The sequence below is a fragment of the Triticum dicoccoides genome, chromosome 2B (assembly GCF_002162155.2).
Source record: "Triticum dicoccoides isolate Atlit2015 ecotype Zavitan chromosome 2B, WEW_v2.0, whole genome shotgun sequence".
NCBI lineage: Eukaryota > Viridiplantae > Streptophyta > Magnoliopsida > Poales > Poaceae > Triticum > Triticum dicoccoides.
The window spans coordinates 526,913,087-526,919,783 of record NC_041383.1 but is presented as its reverse complement, the minus strand read 5'-3'; the positions used below and the strand labels follow the sequence as shown (position 1 = coordinate 526,919,783).

Genomic DNA, 6,697 nt, shown 5'->3' with positions numbered 1-6,697 from the left:
TGACAAGCCGTTCGTAGATGCTGTCAGTTCGATCCTTCAGTGCCTCGTTACCGATTTGTTTCCATTGTTTTGTGGGTAAATCGATAATTTGTTTCTCGTGGAAAACTTTCAGATTAAAAGGAAAGCTGCTGAAAACTGGAAATCCTTTAGCGATTCGGTAGGCGAGCTTCTAATCTTCTGTAACTTTTGCCGTGCTGATTTATTGTTGATGATACATACATGGATGGATCTGTGTTGCAGGACAAAGCCCCTTATGTGGCCATTGCACGTGTGAACAAAATACTCATTGACGAGGCATATGAGTTCAAGAAGGTTGAAACAAAGGCCTAGCGGTTTTACCTATCTTTAGATGACTTTACCCTGCTAAGCTAAGCATCCTCTGCAGATATAATAATGCTCTTTCATCACATATATTATTTCCAACACTAATAGATAATCTCATCTACTTTACCTTTCGTTGAAAGGATAATTAAACTGTTTGTGTTTGCATATTTAATTTTCTTTCTTGTTGATCCAGCTTATTTTTTATAGATTTCTTTCCCTTATAGACACTGAAGTTGACGCTCGCGATGACGAACAAGATGATGAATCTGAAAATCTGAACAGCCAAGATCTCTAAGATGTGTTTGAATAGGTGATTTGCATTTTTCTTTTTGTTATCTGTGTATCTTTTTGATTGGTTACTCAATTAGCAGGTAATGCATCTCTTGTTTTGTTTCTATAAGGTGTCTGTTGTATGGATTTGATTAATTTCTGAACTAGCTAGTTATTAGATTTATAGATATGGCTATGAGTTAGCTACCATACACTCCTGCTTTCTACTCTCTGAGCCTCTCATGTGCGTGTTAATACAATGTCAGGCCCACATTACTTGATTATCTTGAAAGTTCAGTATTACCTGTGGAGGCACCGAGGGTATCATATGTTCCAAAAACAGGAGAACATGATTGTCAGCAATAGAAGTAGAATGAGTGCTGACACAATAACTTAGTTCTATTCTTGTTCATTAAATGTTTCTATTGTTGGTTTTATCTAGTAACAGGCCGAAATAATTCAGCTTTTGATCGGATAAACCTTTTTTATAATTTCCACAATGAGTTACTCCTTCCGTTCCTAAATATAAAGGCTTTTTAGAGATTCTAATATGGACTGCATATGGAGCAAAATGACTGAATCTACACTCTAAAATATGTCCATATACATCCGTATGTAGTCCATATTGAAATCTCTAAAAAGGCTTATATTTAGGAGCGGATGGAGTAGATACCATAGCTCCCGATTTTAGTCTGTGAGCCTAATTCTCATTTGACTTGAGTATTAACCTGAAGGCTGGGGTTATATGTAGCCAAAAACATGTGAACATGATTGTCAACAAAAGAAGTTGATCTTGTACCAGCATAAATAAACTGATATTGTTTGTTCAGTGTCTCTATTGTTTTTGTTCAGTAATGCTGAAACGATTCAGCTTTGGGTAAATTCTTTTTATAACGTTCACAATTTTCAAGTTAACTTGTGCTGTTCTCATGCAAAAATCGTGAGATATAACTTTGTGAGCTTTTCCATGCATGTGCAGTAGAAGTTTGTTTTTATTATTTCCACATTGGTTTATGTTGGTGCAATACCATTGAGCAGTGTCTAGCTTATGTGAGCATCATGCCATGGTTTATAGGTGGCATGCTATAGGAATCGGCTTTGTTTTGGCCTTGTAGTTGGCATGGAAGAAGGAATTAAACTTAGTGGTGATTAACTTTTTTGTGTTTCTGTTCTGTAGAAGAAAACAGTGCTCTTTTGCTATAGCGTGCATCTTGTATCGAAAATATCATCCTTTGAACATCACCACACATGACTGATATAGCAGTTTCATTTGCTTTTGGCATGTATTTGTTGCTAACTGCCATGTGCATATGAGGAAGTCAAACTGTTTAAAAATGTAACTGAATCTTTACGAGTTAGAAACTTTTATATGTTCCAGCAGAATTATTTACGTGTGAGTTGGAACATAATGCCAGGCTCAACGCAAATTTGTTTGCTTGCAGAAATGTCTTGGTAGATGGCATAATTACTGCAGCCAACTCCACAAAACCTGATTCTGTCTGGGCCGCACTTGGAGGGTTGAGATGCAGGTGCAGTTCAAGCTTCCCATATGGACAATACTAGTGTAAAATACGTTTGTGCTCCTGGCTTTAGATGTTGAAGTTTTTTTGCATATTGTTATGTTTGGTTAGTAAATTTGAATGGCCGTTAAGTTATTTCACTCCTAGAAGCCCTGAGACGACATTGTGAGAATGCAAGGGGCTGACCACTACCAAGAGGGGGCATGTTGTATTATGTACTACTAACCGCGCGAGATGTAAGTACATTGCAGTATTTAACTATCAAAAATAGTAGTAATTCAGAACTCGCTGAAGCTCCCCAACATTTCTGCTTTTTTGAGAGAGGAACAGCTCTGTTTGCTTCCTTTTTACATGTTTTTTTAGGAGATTTTTTGAGGTGCGTGAAAACCAATTGACCATGTGTGGCCGTCATGGGCTATAGCGTTACGCCTGCCCAGATCTTTTAATCCAGCATATCTGCATGATCTGTGCAACGATGGCTTCCTCCTCCAGTGAAGGTCTGCGGGGGGCTGTTGAGCCCTGGTATATCATGCTAGCGGTCTACTGTTACTTGAAACATATGCGGTGAGAGAAGCACTTGCACTAGCTCCTGATCTTAATCTCCAATTGTCAGGCGCTCATCAAGGAAATCCATCAAGGGAGAGGCGGAAACAATGGGGAGATAATCCGAGAAATTTCCATCACGGCGAAAGAGTTTCACTCTTGGTACTTTCATTCATGAAAATAGGAATTTTAATTTTGAGGCTCTTTATATAGCCAAGTATGCTTGTAATCTAGCATTAGGTCGTCATTTGTTGTGAGGTGCTCCCCCTGACCAAGTTCTTGTACCCTTACACATTGATCAATAAAGGTTACGAGAATTCTAAAAAAAAAGGAGGTGTTGGCTTTTTTTCTCCGTATAACTTGTTTACATCGTCATCTGGAACCGTTACAGGTGTTTGGTTAATCTTCGCCGTAATCAGCTGCCCCGTAAACAAATGCCACCGCTATTCACGGACGATTCAGCCCACCTCCCACCGGTAGTACATACTCCCTCTCCTTTACGTAAGGTGTATTATATAAATGTTAGGACAAAATTATTCTCGGCAAATTTGTTGGTTAGTGGCAAATAAATATATGAGTCCGGAAAAGTAAGAGATACATGCAATCGAGAGACTGAGAGTTTCCTTCTTTTCTGATACAAGAAATCAGGGAGAGAGATGCTGGGTCGGGCGAGATCCGCGAACCCTGCCGCCACCACAAGAGCGCCTCCGGAGCGAGGTGGCCGCGCCTCCACTGTCGCCGCCACCACTCATACTACCGGGATCCCGCCGCCCATTGCCACCAGATCATCGTCGTGATGTGTGCCGCTGCCAGAGGGGTTCGTCGCTGTCGCGCGAGGGAGAATGCCCCGCCGCCGCCGTCATAGCCCACAGCACACGCTTCGCCCGACGTGATCTCCAGCGACGGCTGATACGTCCATTTTGCATCATGCTTTTATATTAATATTTATTGCATTATGGGCTGTTATTACACACTATGTCTCAATTCTTATGGCTATTCTCTCTTATTTTACAAGGTTACCATGAAGAGGGGGAATGCCGGCAGCTGGGATTCTGGCTGGAAAATGAGCAAATATTGGAAACCTATTCCGCACAGCTCCAAAAATCCTGAAACTCCATGGAAGTCATTTTTGAAATTAATAAGAATTACTGAGTGAAGAAAACACCAAAGGGGTCCACACCCTGGCCAGGAGGGTGGGGGGCGCGCCCACCCCTACTGGGCGCGCCCCCTGTCTCCTGCCCCCCTGGTGGCCCTTCGGTGCCCATCTTCTGCTATATGAAGGCTTTTACCCTGGAAAAAATCATAAGCAAGCTTACGAGACGAAACTCCGCTGCCACGAGGCGGAACCTTGGCGGAACCAATCTAGGGCTCCAACGGAGCTGTTCTGCCAGGGAAACTTCCCTCTGGGAGGGGGAAATCATCATCATCGTCATCACCAACGATCCTCTCATCGGGAGGGGGTCAATCTCCATCAACATCTTTACCAGCACCATCTCCTCTCAAAACCCTAGTTCATCTCTTGTATCCAATCTTGTATCAAAACCACAAATTGGTACCTGTGGGTTACTACTAGTGTTGATTACTCCTTGTAGTTGATACTAATTGGTTTACTTGGTGGAAGATCATATGTTCAGATCCTTAATGCATATTAATACTCCTCTGATTATGAACATGAATATGCTTTGTGAGTAGTTACGTTTGTTCCTGAGGCCATGGGTGAAGTCTTGCTATTAGTAGTCATGTGAATTTGGTATTCGTTCGATATTTTAATGAGATGTATGTTGTCTCTCCTCTAGTGGTGTTATGTGAATGTCGAGTACATGACACTTCACCATTATTTGGGCCTAGAGGAACGCATTGGGAAGTAATAAGTAGATGATGGGTTGCTAGAGTGACAGAAGCTCAAACCCTAGTTTATGCGTTGCTTCGTAAGGGGCTGATTTGGATCCGCATGTTTCATGCTATGGTTAGGTTTACCTTAATACTTATTTTGTAGTTGCGGATGCTCGCAATAGGGGTTAATCATAAGTGGGATGCTTGTGTTGGAAATATGCCCTAGAGGCAATAATAAAAGTATTATTATATTTCCTTGTTCATGATAATTGTCTTTTATTCATGCTATAGCTGTATTATCCGGAAATCGTAATACACGTGTGAATACATAGACCACAATATGTCCCTAGTAAGCCTCTAGTTGACTAGCTCGTTGTGATCAACAGATAGTCATGGTTTCCTGGCTATGGACATTGGATGTCGTTGATAACGGGATCACATCATTAGGAGAATGATGTGATGGACAAGACCCAATCCTAAGCATAGCACAAAGATCGTGTAGTTCGTTTGCTAGAGCTTATCCAATGTCAAGTATCTCTTCCTTAGACCATGAGATCGTGTAACTCCCGGATACCGTAGGAGTGATTTGGGTGTATCAAACGTCACAACGTAACTGGGTGACTATAAAGGTGCACTACAGGTATCTCCGAAAGTGTCTGTTGGGTTGACACGGATCGAGACTGGGATTTGTCACTCCGTGTAAACGGAGAGGTATCTCTGGGCCCACTCGGTAGGACATCATCATAATGTGCACAATGTGACCAAGGGGTTGATCACGGGATGATGTGTTACGGAACGAGTAAAGAGACTTGCCGGTAACGAGATTGAACAAGGTATTGGTATACCGACGATCGAATCTCGGGCAAGTAAAATACCGCTAGACAAAGGGAATTGTATACGGGATCGACTGAGTCCTTGACATCGTGGTTCATCCGATGAGATCATCGTGGAACATGTGGGAGCCAACATGGGTATCCAGATCCCGCTGTTGGTTATTGACCGGAGAACGTCTCGGTCATGTCTACATGTCTCCCAAACCCGTAGGGTCTACACACTTAAGGTTCGATGACACTAGGGTTATAAAGGAAGTTTGTATGTGGTTACCGAATGTTGTTCGGAGTCCCGGATGAGATCCAGGACGTCACGAGGAGTTCCGGAATGGTCCGGAGGTAAAGATTTATATATGGGAAGTCCTGTTTTGGTCACCGGAAAAGTTTCGGGTTTTATCGGTAACGTACCGGGACCACCGGGAGGATTCCGGGGGTCCACCAAGTGGGGCCACCGGCCCCAGAGGGCTGCATGGGCCAAGTGTGGGAGGGAACCAGCCCCAGGTGGGCTGGTGCGCCCCCCCACCAAGGCCCAAGGCGCCTAGGGTTTGGGGAGGGGGCGCCCCACCTTGCTTGGGGGGCAAGTTTCCCCCTCTCCACCCCTTGGCCGCCCCCCTAGATGGGATCTAGGGCTGGCCGCCGCCCCCTAGGGTGCAAACCTAGGTGGGGGCGCAGCCCCCTCTCCCCCTATATATATTGGAGGCATAGGAGCAGCCCAACACATGAGTTTCTTCTCCTGTTGGCGCAGCCATACCTCTCTCCCTTCTCCTCATATCTCGCGGTGCTTGGCGAAGCCCTGCTGGACTACCACGCTCCTCCATCACCACCACGCCATTGTGCTGCTGCTGGATGGAGTCTTCCTCAACCTCTCCCTCTCTCCTTGCTGGATCAAGGCGTGGGAGACGTCACCGGGCTGTACGTGTGTTGAACGCGAAGGTGCCATCCATTCGGCACTAGGATCTCCGGTGATTTGAATCACGACGAGTACGACTCCTTCAACCCCGTTCTCTTGAACGCTTCCGCTTAGCGATCTACAAGGGTATGTAGATGCACTCTCCTTCCCCTCGTTGCTGGTTTCTCCATAGATAGATCTTGGTGACACGTAGGAAAATTTTGAATTTCTGCTACGTTCCCCAACAGTGGCATCATGAGCTAGGTCTATTGCGTAGATTCTTTACACGAGTAGAACACAAAGTAGCTGTGGGCGTTGATGTTGTTCAATATGCTTACCGTTACTAGTCCAATCTTGTTTCGACGGTATTGTGGGATGAAGCGGCCCGGACCGACCTTACACGTACTCTTACGTGAGACAGGTTCCACCGATTGACATGCACTTCGTGCATAAGGTGGCTAGCGGGTGCCAGTCTCTCCCACTTTAGT

General features: G+C 44.3%; 1 long non-coding RNA gene across 1 annotated transcript; it reads left to right on the top strand.

The window, feature by feature from the left end:
• Positions 1 to 591: 591 nt before the first annotated feature.
• On the top strand, positions 592 to 3,013 carry LOC119364632. The gene is made up of 3 exons (XR_005175020.1): positions 592 to 634; positions 2,037 to 2,123; positions 2,728 to 3,013. It is a non-coding gene; the product is annotated as an uncharacterized LOC119364632 (long non-coding RNA).
• The last annotated feature ends 3,684 nt before the right edge of the window (positions 3,014 to 6,697 follow it).